This window comes from Lepisma saccharinum, chromosome 8, assembly GCF_977018435.1.
Source record: "Lepisma saccharinum chromosome 8, izLepSacc3.1, whole genome shotgun sequence".
NCBI classification, from domain to species: domain Eukaryota; kingdom Metazoa; phylum Arthropoda; class Insecta; order Zygentoma; family Lepismatidae; genus Lepisma; species Lepisma saccharinum.
In genome coordinates this window covers 85516025-85530635 of record NC_139236.1, presented here as the reverse complement: position 1 = coordinate 85530635, position 14611 = coordinate 85516025, and the positions used below count along the sequence as shown (strand labels likewise).

Genomic DNA, 14611 nt, shown 5'->3' with positions numbered 1-14611 from the left:
CATTTTGTCATGGGGCCTCCTCGATGGAGTAGTGATAACGTCGTCGCCTTGTAATCAGTGGATCCCGGGTTTGATACACGATGGATGCACATAGTGGTTAGTATCCCACTTTAAACTGAAGGTCGAGTCCAGATTAGCATATCTGTGCACCAAACCAAAACTAAGAAAGAAATTGTCACAGTGTAAGAAAATTTCATGTTCAACCAGATACGAAACAAAAGGGAATAATATATTGCAGGTTGGAGTTCACATCTGTAGCATCTAACCAGCACAATTATGAATCGCAACATATCGTATGAGATCCATTTTTATTATACATGTATGATAATATAAGAGAAGTAGAGGAAAGAGAAAACCAAGCGAAACACGGACGCCTTCTCCAGAATTTCAAATCTCGTTACATAAGGTTCTGGGTTGGAGTCTCGAACAGGCATGACTTTCTTGTTCTTGCCCTTTTATCTGCTTCATTTCATCATAATTCATCGTTATGGTTTACCTGCAGGGGAAGAATAATGACAATAATTGCCAATACAAAGCCAATGACAAACAGAACAACTCGATTACGGAGGTGCCAAGAAGAAACGAGACTTGACAGTTTCTCCGCCTCTCGGTTTGTCGAATTGAAAATTGCTCTCCCGTTCTCGGTCTCGACTAGTTAAATATAGAAATCGAAAATGTATGTGAATGAATATACATGTATTTTATATATTCCGGTTTTGTAGGAGATTTCGTGAGAGATGAAATAAGTACTCTTCCATCGTATTTATTTTTATAATTTTTATTCCCTGTTCGATGATCGCGACGATAAGGACGAGTGACCATTACATGAAATTGATGACGAAATAGTCAAACACCCCCGACAAGGACGGTACTCAAACCCGGGAACTTTGGCGACGATATCGAATGTCAATCACTTAATGAGCTTGACCACCGAGCCTGCTTAATGTCGTTTCTGTCAGGAAATTCGTAATAACTGTCAATATCCCACATTCACTATCATTTTCTTCATAATTTATCTTATTGTTGTGATTAACCTGAATTCAAAGAATTAGTTGAAAGGCAAAAATGCAAGATTGAATGTCTCTGATGTTACTTCGTGCCGAATAATATGACGTGGTATTATGATATGAATTTATTAATCACATAATATGCCTATTCATTCCATTGATTGATCCCAATTGAGCACACAAAATATGCTATAATGTCCACTCCATGGAGGAGTGGTTAGCACAGCGGCCTACGATGCCATGGGTCCCTGGTTAGAATCTCGACTTGGGCGTGGGTGTCCTTGGTAAGTGTCCCTTCATCAATTTCATCATAGCATCACTCATCTTCATCGTCGCTATTTGCCAAAAGTGAAAGAATAGCAAATCTAAATAACAAACATCCAATCAAATCGAACATCTCTACCGATTTAATTCTATACGGTACCGAATTCCCACTTTATTACTGCATCTTAAGTCATTTTACAGCATCTCAATTGTTTTCCGATTCGAAAACATTTGGAATGTTGTCTTGTGCAGTTGATTGTGCATTGTTTCGTTGTTTGGATTGTTTAATTAACGTCGCATTAATTAGTTTTAGACCAATCGTGACGGGGGAAGCAAGAGCACAAAGAAAGCGAAAAAGACAAGGAAGAGACCACGGCTTTCTTTAAAGATAGCATCCCGTGAATACAACTCAAGTGACTGCAGAATATTATGAATAAAATTTATTTCGCTTTTTCCTTTTATTTCTGTTTCAGTTATTTTACTTCGCTTTTCTTCTACCACTCGCGTTACTCGTGTCGGTGAGGAAGAATTATAAACTCGTGAAATGGACGATGGTACAAAAAAATATATGCCTCTCCCACGGTTCGAAACTGTCAGTACAAAATATTGTCTTATATTTAAAATTTACGGGCAAATATGGTTTGTCAGGTAGCAATTTTCGCTTATCTCTTTCTCAAGGGGTTCCATTGCCTCTCTGATGTCGTAGTGGTAACGTCTTCGCCATGTAATGAAAGGCTTCCGAATTCAATACCAAGTAGAGAGGCTTTGGTTCGAATCCCATTTTAATCTGTAGGTCCAGTGCATGAACTAGACTTAAACAATTAACGTGTGGCATGTGGTCTGTGATGAGAACCATCATTTCAGCGAACCTTCTTGACAATGACTCTAATATCACTTGATAGAATAGTATTTCCTTACGAGTAGCTCTTGTCAAGAAACCAGTTCCTGAAATTTTCTTCTGGAGGCATCGTAGCACCCAGCTGTTTGTTGTGGCTGGGGCACGAGTCATGTGACTCATGCTATCAAAGCTCAATCCTTCCCGAGAAGTCAGAATCACCAGGCAAACTTAAGCGAATATTTTGTTATTTGGGTTGCATAAACAACAGGCTTTAAGACGTTACGAAATTCTACGTCCCGTGGCCCAGGTATTTTTTTCTAAGACTGTACAAGTACCCCCCTTGCCCCCCCCCCTTCTGCGGGCGCCCTTGATCACTGTCGTACATTTTAATCATTCAATCACTGTTTGTACAAAATCGCCATGTTTAATTAAAAGAACAATTGTTTATCTTCATGAGAAGATAGAGTGATTTTTTTCTTCATAAAACCCTACATGTCACAGTAACAATTGAGCGAGCAATGCATAGTGCATAATTTAAGATGCCGAGAATGTGTGAGTACAGTTGGCCACCACTTTGAACAACTCTTATAATACAGGTTAGTATTCGTTATGCAATACCAGCTGATTGCCCGGCGTTGTCCGGGTATTTATTTATCCCAATCTTGTATTAGACAGGAATATAATGAATTCTAATTATAGTGTAAAATGAACTTGGAGTTGAACGGCATTGGGAGTGTCACTATTCATCTCAGCGGCCCCGAAATCTATGGATTCCACACTAATATCGGTCGTTTTACATGTCACACCCATCCCACCCCACCCCCAACCCTAGGGTTGTCAGGGGTGTCTTGGAGTTGAGTGGCATTGGGAGTGTCACTATTCATCTTAGCGGCCCCGAAAACTATAGATTCGACACTAATATCGGTCGTTTTCGCAACACAAACTCATATCTGCCTGAATGTTAGACAACCCGAGAAACACCATCGTTGTGCGGGATTGCATAGTCTCACGGATGTCTGTTTGTGCGGAATTTAATACCGGTCGTTTCCGGTTATTTTTACATGTCACCCCTTACCACCAAACCTCTAGGGGTGTCAGGTGTGTCTTACCCCCACAGTATTTCTTTCGAGATTGCAAGTGATACGTGTACCAAGTTTGGTTGAAATCGCTCCAGGCGTTCGAGAGTGATGCCGGAACAAACACACACATATACACACATACATCCATTTTTATATATATAGAAGAAGATAAATATAATAGTGTGCATGCTAAAGATACTATGTGCATAAAAATAAGAGGAAAGGCAGGGTCGAAAATGCCGGCATCCGCGGCATGCCACGCAGTCTGCAGTCACACGCTATCTCGGCCCAGAGCCAAAATGAACGAACAGTATTTACATTATATTGCTGCTGTTGTACCTCGCCCATCTATTTTTTCCCTTTTCAACCATGAAAACAAAAGGCGATCATCAGAAGATAACGTCATTTTCGAATTCAGCACTCTAGAATCCTAAAAGAAATATAACTTTCATTTTAAAAAAAAATATTTGGAAAAATTTTGGGTTACTTATCTACGTCATTAACTGTGGTAACCAATAGAACACGTCAGAGAAACAAATAACCATCCACATATGACTGGGAAGTCATCTGTTACATAAATTATAAATTTATGTTCGTTTGTTGAAATTGGACATCTACAGTAAAGCCACCCCTGTGGCGGAGTGGTTAGCACATTGCGCTGCGACGCCAGGGATGACGGGTTCGAATCCTGGCCTGGGTATGGATGTTTGAGAGTGTCCATTTATGAATTTCAACATATCATCACTCATCCTCATCTTCGCAAATTAGCCAAAAGTGACACAAAAGGCGAAGTAAAAAAAAAGCAAATTAAATCAACTCAAATCAAATCTACAGTAAAACAACTTACCAGAGGGAAAAGCGCCTCAAATTATGCAAGAACAATGTTCGATTTGTACACGATAGCAAAATGCTGAATGCAAACGTGTACTACACAATGACATATAAACGCTGTGGTTCACAGTCTGTGCTGACACACGATTCTAGCCTGTTATCTTTGCTACCAGGTATGAATTGTTTGTATGCGTCTTTCCGTCTTTGTAGTACTACACTCAATCTTTGTTTCGGGAAACTGTGGTCAAAGGTAGCTTCTCTTTGTCGGCACTTCTTTTCTGTTTACCTATGAGCTATTATGAAATGGAAAAGTGGGGATTCGGACATTTTGGTGCCAGGAATTTTTGGTGCTGTTTAATTTCCTGCCACACGCTTTGGTTTCTGAACATTTTGATAAAAGAAACATATTTTTCTGTACAGCGCGTCCGTTAACTGAACTTTATATTATAATTGTAGCATAGTCCATATCAATTCAGGCAGGGGCTTCATAGTCTAAGATGTTATTGAATTAAACATATGTTAAAATTCAGGACAAAGTAAGACATACGTATTGTTTTGTTTTGTCCACAAAAATTCCTGGCCCGAGATACAGGTCGCCAAAGATGGCACCTCGGGCGTAATTTCTCACGTTCGATTTTCGGCAAAATATTAAAATTCTCTATCTCTAGAACGGTTCAAGATATTTTGTTGCTGTTTTTTGTATTTGAAAGATAATAAGTTTCTGATTAAAATGATAACCTCCGTTTGGAAATATGTGTCCAAGTTCTCATGCTGTAGCCTTCGAAGAATCAATAATAATATTTTTTTCAAAAATGCCAATCACAAAAATTTTGATTTTTTTACTGTTGATCAGCACCATACTGTACTACATTCATTGAAAAGCAGAACTTCCACTTTTGAGTTTAACAGGTTTAATAAACAATTGAAAATTTTGCCATACATTAAACCAGTTTCCATTACCGCATTCTCACATATTGGTCTCATGAAATCATAATCTACTCTTCTTTGACATGACACTTTAATTCTTCATAAAGATAAGTAACAGACACAGCTTTCAAAACATATTAAAGCTTCCAAAATATATGTGCAAGTTCCAAAACATATTACAGGTTCCAAATCATACCTCTTCTGTGCACACTGTTTAGAACTGAAATTAGCAATTCAATGAACTAAAAATTTGTTCAGCTGCATCAGTATCTTCCTTTGATATTGAGTGATGTCTTCCTGTTGAACCAATAGGAACTGGGGCACCACAATCTTTAAAACATCGCGAATTGGAAGTGATTTCTGATGGTGCCGCTAGTCACTTTAAACATCGTTACCAACTGTTTGAATTGACTAAGTCGCTTGTGCCAATGGAGTGGGTATACAGTGCTACTGGTCATGGGAAGGGGCCTTGCGATGGTGTAGGAGGCCTGCTGAAGTACCACGCTACAAAACGTAATCCTTCCAGCCCAAGTACAACTGCAATTCAGAATGCCGAGGATTTTACAAGTGGTGAAGTCATATACATCAATAACCCTCATCCTGTAGCCCAAAGAGGAAGTTGAAGAATTCCGCCAGCAGAAAATAGAAGAATGGTCCAACCAAACTACCCCCGTAAAAGGAATTCAGAAGAGACATGTCTGGACTCACAGTGATGGCCGAACCTATATTGCAAGACTTTAAAGAGCAAGAAAGAATAAATTTCATTTGTTCAACCAAGATCTCAGAAACGGCAGGAGAATATTCAGATTCAAAAAGTACAAAGAGGGATGTTTGTGGCCTGTATGTATGACTGTGGCTGGTGGATTGCAGATGTTATAGATATCAGTTGTGAGTTAAATGAAATCGTCGTGAACTTTATGCTACCACATGGATCGGCTGCTGGATGTAGATTTTCAGCTACAAGACAGCAACACCACCACCAGTGCTCACTTCCAATTCGCGATGTTTTAAAGATTGTGGTGCCCCAGTTCCTATTGGTTCAACAGGAAGACATCACTCAATATCAAAGGAAGATACTGATGCAGTTCAAAAAAAATTTAGTTCATTGAATTGCTAATTTCAGTTCTAAGCAGAGTGCACAGAAGTGGTATGCTTTGGAACCTGTAATATGTTTTGGAACTTGCACATATATTTTGGAAGCTTTAATATGTTTTGAAAGCTGTGTCTGTTACTTATCTTTATGAAGAATTAAAATGTCATGTCAAAGAAGAGTAGATTATGATTTCATGAGACCAATATGTGAGAATGTGGCAATGGAAACTGGTTTAATGTATGGCCAAATTTTCAACTGTTTATAAAACCTGTTAAACTCAGAAGTGGACGTTCTCCTTTTCAGAGAATGTAGGACTACTGTATGGTACTGATCAACAGTACAAAAATCAAAATTTTTGGGATTGGCATTTTTGGAAAAATATTATTTTACATTTTTCAAAAAAAATATTCAGAAGGCTACAGCAAGAGAACTTGGACACATATTTCCAAACGGAGGTCATCATTTTAATCAGAATCTTATTATCTTTCAAATACAAAAAACAGCAACAAAATACCTTGAACCGTTCCAGAAATAGAGCATTTTAATATTTTTGCCGAAAATCGCACTTGAGAAATGACGCCCGAGGTGCCATCTTTGGCAGCATGTATCTTGGGCCAGGAATTTTTTGGACAAAACAAAAAAAAATAACAGTTTCTTACAATGTCCTGAATTTTAACATATGTTTAATTCAGTAACATCTAAGACTATGAAGGTAAGATTTTCTTCTTCGCCTGCATGAATTAATATGAACTATGCCTTATATGATTATGATGTGGGTACATTCCAGTACAGCAAGGCCAGCAGTGTTGGCCCAAAGTATTTCAACTGCAAAATACTTATTTTAATTGGAATCTTTTCATAATTATTTCTTACCATCTCAAAAAAATTAACTTTGTATTCTTTGAAGTCGCAATCCGTTCATTTTCCAGGTGAGAACGCTCAGCACCATCTTGCGGCAATTTGACCAAACATCTATGTATTTCTCACCACACCCCGGTCCAAGGGAAACCAGGCCATGAAAACAGGACTAGGTGACTTTGAACCATCCAATAATAGGCACCTTCTATGAACTAAACCTTTACTTCCCAATCGGGAGGGACTGAAAGGCAATGACAGTACATCAGCAAGGTCTGCTGCTGCTGTATCCACCGTAGTGTTGCAAACTGCACGGTTAAATTCCTACGAACAAAGGATTTTTTGTACAGTATAATGTCATTACCAGCGTTTAGGCAGATGAGCGAAGCATTTCTTTAAAATTAAAATTAGAAGCTTTGGAGCACAGTAGACACACAAAACTATGATTTTTGATACAAGATGAAACATGCATGAAGATGATCAATTGAGAAAGAACTTTTGCAAACATTAAAAGCAAAGGCAGAGAAAAACTACCTTTCAACTTCAAATTGCCACTAATTAAATATCGTTTAGAAGAAGAGAAAAGACCTTAAATTTTTTTTATTTTCTTAATTTTTCTGTGGCTGCTTCCCCAAGGATGTCACCGCACGCCACTGATTGTTATTTCATATTTTGTATAATCCGTAAAGAACGAAAATATTCTGTTGTAAAAACTATATTCAATATTGACGTTCTTTAAGCTGTAGTACATCGCCTTTGCAGCAAAAACTCCATTTACTTCCATTATAAGCAGACGAATACCAAGCACCGGGTTCAACACCAGCGCCTCTAGCGGATCATTTTCGAGTGGAACCAGCCAGAGAACGCAGAACCGTGCCGTTTTCCACACTACGTTATTCAAGGCGCTGTAGCTGTAGTAAGGAGCTGAAGGAAGAGCCCTCAGAAGTGGTCTTACTGTTCTTAAAGAGGAATTAATTGTGCATGACACGTGCACATGAGAAATCGAACCTGAGACCCCTTGAATGAAACGCGAGAGCCTTGTTCAAATTTGGGGTGGAGCGACAAGCACACTGTTATCTTTAATTTCCATTCAACGCACGAGGTTGTTTGTTTACGTTAATATATTTATTTCTTAGCGGTCATTTCTTAACCTGCGCAGACAGCAACACTTACACTCCATCAAATGGCGTTATCTTAGTACAGTTCACCCCTCGATTCACTTCAAGCATCGTTTTATATGTTTTAACGATTATCCAAGCACTTCCAAACCTATACAAATTTAGACGCTTCTAATCGCGCCATTTTGTTACTTTCGCGTACCTGAAGTGTTCCACATTTAAGGAAAAACGTCTGAATGCATGCACGAATTATTTTCCTTTACTTTAATTCATCTTCTGTAATTCCAACTTTCACTCATTGCTACTAATCCCTCTCTGGTAATTGTGCGATATCGCCCGATATTGCGGAAGATTCTTTAAGGTGAGGTTATGCCTTTTTCCATAAAATAGTGTCAACTTTTCATATTACGAGTCATTATTTGTCTTCCTTATTCCGCTTGGGTAACAGACAATATGGCGTGCACTCGTCATGGATCATCGCGCGTCGTGCTTGTGTTTTGTCGATTTAGAGTGGGCATGCAGTGTTTCAACCTTCTTCACCGAAAAATACCTACTTTAGTGTTCATTATGTCATCACAAACCATTGACGGATAGCCCCAAAAAAACATTCACGATAGCCCCAAAAACCATTGACGGATAGCCCCACGAACCATTTCCGGCAAGGTTAGGTTGGGTTAGGTTAGGTTAGGTAAGCATAGTTAAAAAATCTCGTTAAGAAAAGGAACGTTTTGAAACATTGGCGAGACCGCGTGACTTTAGACGCTCGCGCCATCTGCAAATACATAATGGAAACAACGGCATAATGTTGTCAGAAAATGCAAGTTCCTTCCATAAAAAGTTATTATTTCTTGTTCTGCAGCATTCTATGGTGAAGTTTTCAGTTTCCGTGAAAGAAGATACCTCGAAGAACTTCGACAATGCTACAGAAACTTATTTCATTAAGTAGTTTCTCCTGTAAATTTGAAGAAATCCGTTCGGGCGATATCGCATATTTACCCCATCTCTTTCACAAGCTTGAAGTTAGTGTAAGATATTTGGCACAAAAGTGATGCAAACATAGGATTGAATATGTCTCGCATCGGCTTCAAACTTGAAGGCAACAGAGCAAGGGAGAAGGCGGCAGCTCTTTGGCCGCGGGGAGCACGAACTGCGCATGTCCGTTTGCCTGAGACGAAGGTTCGGCAGTATCCGTTTCCATGTATTTTGCCCTATTCTCACCTCGAGCTTCTGCCTGCCGCCTGGTGCTTTGACCATGGCAAGAGTTAAGCTTGATTCACATCTATACTCCAGTAACGCTCAGATCCCATGGTCCGGTCAAATTTCGTTGAAATTATTTTTAAAGAGAAGCATTCACACCTGGCGATCCGGTCAATGTTCGTTCAATCACGCTCAGCTCGCACTTCGGTCACGATCGGGTGGAAAGAATATTTGACTGGAGCGTGAGGGGGCGGAGCTTGATTTTGCGAAGCTCGATCGTTGATGTGAACGTCTGATACAGTTCAGTAGCAGTCTTCAGCCCCGTTGCAGAGGATACGTAACCCAGTTTTGTGCGTAGAAGATGAGCCGTCAGAAAAAGGCGAGTAATGATAAAATTGATTGAGCACCGGAAAAAAAAATCCTACAATATTTTCCTCTCAATTCTGCTTGTAAACCATCCGTCAAAATATGCGATTTCATGAACCCGAGTAAAAGAATTTAAGAAAAAAAAAACTGACCGAAACAACCAAATTCCAATTATAGCCAATGGAAAAAAAAAAGTAAGAGACTAACCACAAATATGATCCATAAACACTAGTTGTGACAGCCTTTTTCTAACCGACAGTTTCATCAATTAAAATCCTTAAATCAAAAAGGTAACCTGTTGATGGTCATATTTTCCCGGACAACCAAATTGTCATTCTTGTGTGTGCAAAGGGAAAGGATGTGGTGGTCGACCCTCTGCGAAGGGAAAAAACATTTTTGATATCTAGCCCCGAATCAAGATTAACAATAAACTTGTTCTTCGTTTACGAAAAACGATACAAAATTACTCCCTATTTTTTTTCTTCTTTTTAAATCGAGGGAGGAGGCACGTTTCACACGATGTGCGTAACAAGCGGGTCCTTGAAACTATGCTTACAACCTGCTGTATATTTGTTACGTGTTGTATCGGAAACTTTCTAATAAAATAAATGGTCAGAAATGTCGATATGAAACAATGAGCCCGAAATATTTCATGTCAAGCCTAGACCGACAAAGTTGTGTTATCATTGTTGATTGATTGATTGATTTGGTGTTTTAAGTCCACTTTATGCACAGTAAGGCTAATCGGGACTAGACCTACAGTTTAAATTGGGATCCGAACAACTTGTGCCTCCACCGGGTATCGAACCCGGGACCCCTTGATCACAAGGCGACGACGCTACCACTGCGCCATCGGGGAGGCACTTGTTATCATTGTTGACATTTACAGATTTTCACATTGTAGTTGCAAATAAACGTTTGCCAATTTCAAACAACAATAAACAATATTATATTTATAATAGCCGACCGCATGTCCGAGTGGTTAGCACAGCGTGCTACGACACCAGGTTCGAATCCCGGCCTGGGCATGGATGTTCATTATGAAGTTACTTCATCAATTTAATCGTACTGCCACTCATTATCATCCTCACGATTAGTCAAAACTGGCATAAAAGCGAAGTTAATCAACCAAGTCAACGAATCCCCGCTTTCGCAATTCTTTTTCTTCTGATTAACGCCAGTGCTGCAACAGCCAAGTCCGTCGATGAAAATCTCTTAAACATTGCAGTTAGCACAATCGGCAGGCTTCTTATACAAAGAAATCGGTGTACCCTGTGAAGAAACCAACACCAGACTCAAGTTGATCGTACCTTGATCGGGGCGAAGCTTGACCGCTAGTGTGGATACCCCTCTGACCGTGAGCGGAGCGTTAGCGGAGAGTGACCTGAGTGTTGCTTGAGCGTAGATGTGAATCAAGCCTTATCCTGCGGAGGTTTAACTGGGAATCTGCACCAGCGCGGCTAACTCGCGGTTTTTCTTTCGCAGCAAAATAATTCGTCGTGTTGCCCCCTCAAAGACATTACTTATTACGTAGAATTTCTTGCGAGAAGATTCTTCAAGTGAATACCCTAAATTACTGGGGGTTCACTGCTTCTGTGCGCTATAGGGCCAACCGCGCCTTACAGTGAATCACTGCAAGAAAATGTTGCATCAAAGTACTGAAAAATTGAGTGCAGAACTTCATGTGAATATTTAGCCTCAAAGGGAAGGAATGAACTCGTGAAGTTTATAACGATTTTAATTTATATACTAATATGTATATGAAATAGTAATAATAATGAGATTGCTGTAAAGAAGAAAATTACTGAGGATGGCTCGAAAGAATATGTGAAGAGAATGACATTGCAATCAAAGTAGTAGAAGAAGTGAAAATGATACATTGAAAATGTTAAAAGTTCGAATAATATATTTCAACATCAAATAATGAAAAAGTTTTTGTAACTGGAGGAGTATAATACAACATTTAAAGATTGGAAATTTTTAGGATCGTAGCGGCTCTGGTGTTCACCCAGCTTACTCATAAAATAATACCTGGGGGTAAACTTGTCTGGTAAAGGCGGCAGAAGCGTGGTGCTGAGTACATCACTTAAACAAATGGCCGAGATCGTGAATATGCCTCCGTCCCCCCTACAAGCCTGTATGTCTTGTTATAATGTGAAGGGGGTTACTGTAGTAATATAGTTAATAACGAAATTAAAAATTACTTTTCATGGTTAATTTTCTTCGTGTTTTCGCATGGAATAATTTTTGAACCATATTTTTTTGGGCATACCCTATAGCTAAATGCTTGTTTCAGTTAGAAAACGAGAGGCCTTCTGCGAACTCGATCCGCGAGGCCAGTTTCCTACGCAAAACGGAATTGTAGTACTAATTTCTCTCTCAAGATGGCAGCGCTATCAATGTAAACGGATATAGGAATAGTACTCATCTGCCATCTCGCGGAGCATAGATCAAATACATTCTCTGGTTTTACCATAATGCTGCTTCTGTCTCGTAAAATATCTTGATCAAATAAATAGCATCTAAGTTGAGTTGACAAGAAATCTACAATCTCGCGTTAATTTTATTTAAAAAATCGAATTATTATTGTGTGTGTATAACGTTTGGTTAATTTCTCTTAGCATAGAAAGTTTGATTAACGAGCATTTACCTACAAATAGATAACACAAACGAAATATCCACAAGAAGGGAACTGTGATGTTCTGTAAATAGTTAAATATTGTAAGCTAATTTTTCGAAAATTGGTTTCTAAACTTGACTGAATTACAGTTACTTTACCCAGAACTAAATTAACTAAATTATAATTACTGGTGGTTTCACAAATAATTGTTGCTTTTAGACTACTCTATTTTAGATAAGATACAGGCAGGCACGTAGCCAGAGGGAGGGCTAAGGGGGCTGAAGCCCCCTAAATCCTACAAATATCTAATATAAATGTTATTTTTATTGTTAATAACAAAAATGAAGTTATAACCACAGTAAAAATTTACCACTAACTGTTAAACACTTTCTTTTTTAACGATTGTGTAAAAGTTCATAACAAAACACAAAAGCTATGATTTTCAGTACACTAAATGTACAAAATATAAGTAAAATAATGGACAACAATTGTGTTAGATATGCACTGACATGGTGGATCGAGTAGCAAAATAATAACAAAAAAATTGGATTGAAATTGGTATATCTTTAATAATTTATATTTATTATTTTAAAATAGTTATTATTGTCATTATCATTTGTACTAATCAAGTTTTATCTATGGCCTGACCCCCTCTACAAATATTTCTAGCGACGCCCGTGCTCATAATCGATTATCCCCCCCCCCCGAAATAAAATTCTGGCTGCGGTCCTGGATACAGGGTCACCCTAAAAGGTGTACCGCGTGTTGCACAGCACAGGGCCTCGCGCTTCCAACACATATCCACACCTGTTAGTGACAATAAACACCCATGCAGGGATTCGAACCCGGGACCAACGGAGGTCGGTACATTCGAATGGAAGAAATAATACAAACCAAATCTCAATTGGCGATACAATTCCATTTGTAATCACTACAACAGAACAGGGATAACTGTAGAATACTCATGTTAAATTGCAGCCTTTGCCCTCCACGTTGGATGAGCCCTTTAGGAGTGGGATATTATTGGAAAAATTCCAACACGAGATCACCTCTGGAATTGAAGTTTCAGGTCATCACCAGGGTGAAGTTGTTAGGGAATGCGGAAGACGGATTGGTTAGCAAGATAAATACAGGAGTATGATTGGAAAAGAGGGATAGAATATAGGTCGGCCTGTGATAGAAAAATCACAGTAGGGTTTGTAATTGGAAAATCACCTGTGATGAAAAATCACTCTTCGACTTGTAATGAAAAAATCACTCTTCGACTTGTAATGAAAAAATCACAGTTTGACTTGTGATGAAAAATCACAGTTTGCTCATCACTACTTTTAGGGACCAAGGGAAATATGTTGGAAGGTACTGCAGCGCCTAGCCTCCATCTACAAAGGGACTTCCAATTGGGAAATTTGCTTTGAAAAGGGTCACAACATGAAAGAAATAGAATATTTGAAACGTGGTAAATACTACATAAAAATCAGGATTGTTCAAGGTCCAGGAATTTTAAATAAATTCAATTCCCGTCCAGGAGAGAAAATTAGCAAGCGTAAATTGGTTCTGGATCGTAAAGAACCTTTTACCTGTAAAGTATGATATGATCCATATTTTTATGTGACGTCACAACTTTAAAATATGTCACTGATATATTATACTTTTATGAAAGGATACGTAAATGTTATTACATGTAATATTGCACCCTGTTTGTAATATATATCTTTTGTTTAATGTTTATTGTATTTTATGCTCTGTTATGAGTAGTTTAATGTATCTTCATGTTTGCAAGAGTGCACTATACGAATTTGTATTTCTAAAGATGTATAGATGTCAGTTTTGTTGATAGTATCCTTTTGTAGATAGTGATTCATCTGTACTTTAATCTGTGTTCTCGAATATAGTATAAAAGCGGGGATAGCTATCGCGTAAGAAATCATCACACTTTTTCGCCACGGATCGACGAAGCTTTTAAACTTAAAAAGAACTCCTCGGTGTTGTGCATACATCTTGGTATGGTAGTTCGGGGCGCAAGCTAGGCCTATGTGATCATAGGTACGCCAATGGCCATGCATTGATGATATGCACAATACTGCAACCATTCTACGTTAAATAATAAAGCTAGCCTAAGGATTAATTTGGAAATATAAGGCTAAAGAGCAAATATTGGCTCAGTTATCATTGCATATCTCTTGGTGTGGTAGTTCGGGGCGCAAGCTAGGTCTATGTGATCATATGCTTGCCGATACGCATTGAGTTTATGCGTTTTAGCTGAGTCAATTCATCGACAAAGCGAAATCGTCGCCTTCGTCTCAAGTACATTTGCATTACAATTGCAATAAATAAAGAATAAACCCTTTCAGTTTATACATACTGCAGTAATGTGGTTTTATTTCTCTGTGCTGTGAATATTGTCTTTGCCTAACAC

General features: G+C 38.6%; 1 protein-coding gene across 1 annotated transcript in view; it reads right to left on the bottom strand.

Moving 5' to 3' along the window:
* The window catches only part of LOC145991880 (solute carrier organic anion transporter family member 74D-like), a 262979-nt gene extending 258858 nt beyond the window's left edge, over positions 1-4121 (bottom strand). Inside the window, exon 1 of the mRNA XM_083127915.1 lies at positions 4036-4121. The gene's annotated coding sequence lies outside the window, so the exon portion shown is untranslated. The remainder of the gene's footprint in view (positions 1-4035) is intronic.
* Positions 4122-14611: the final 10490 nt, after the last annotated feature.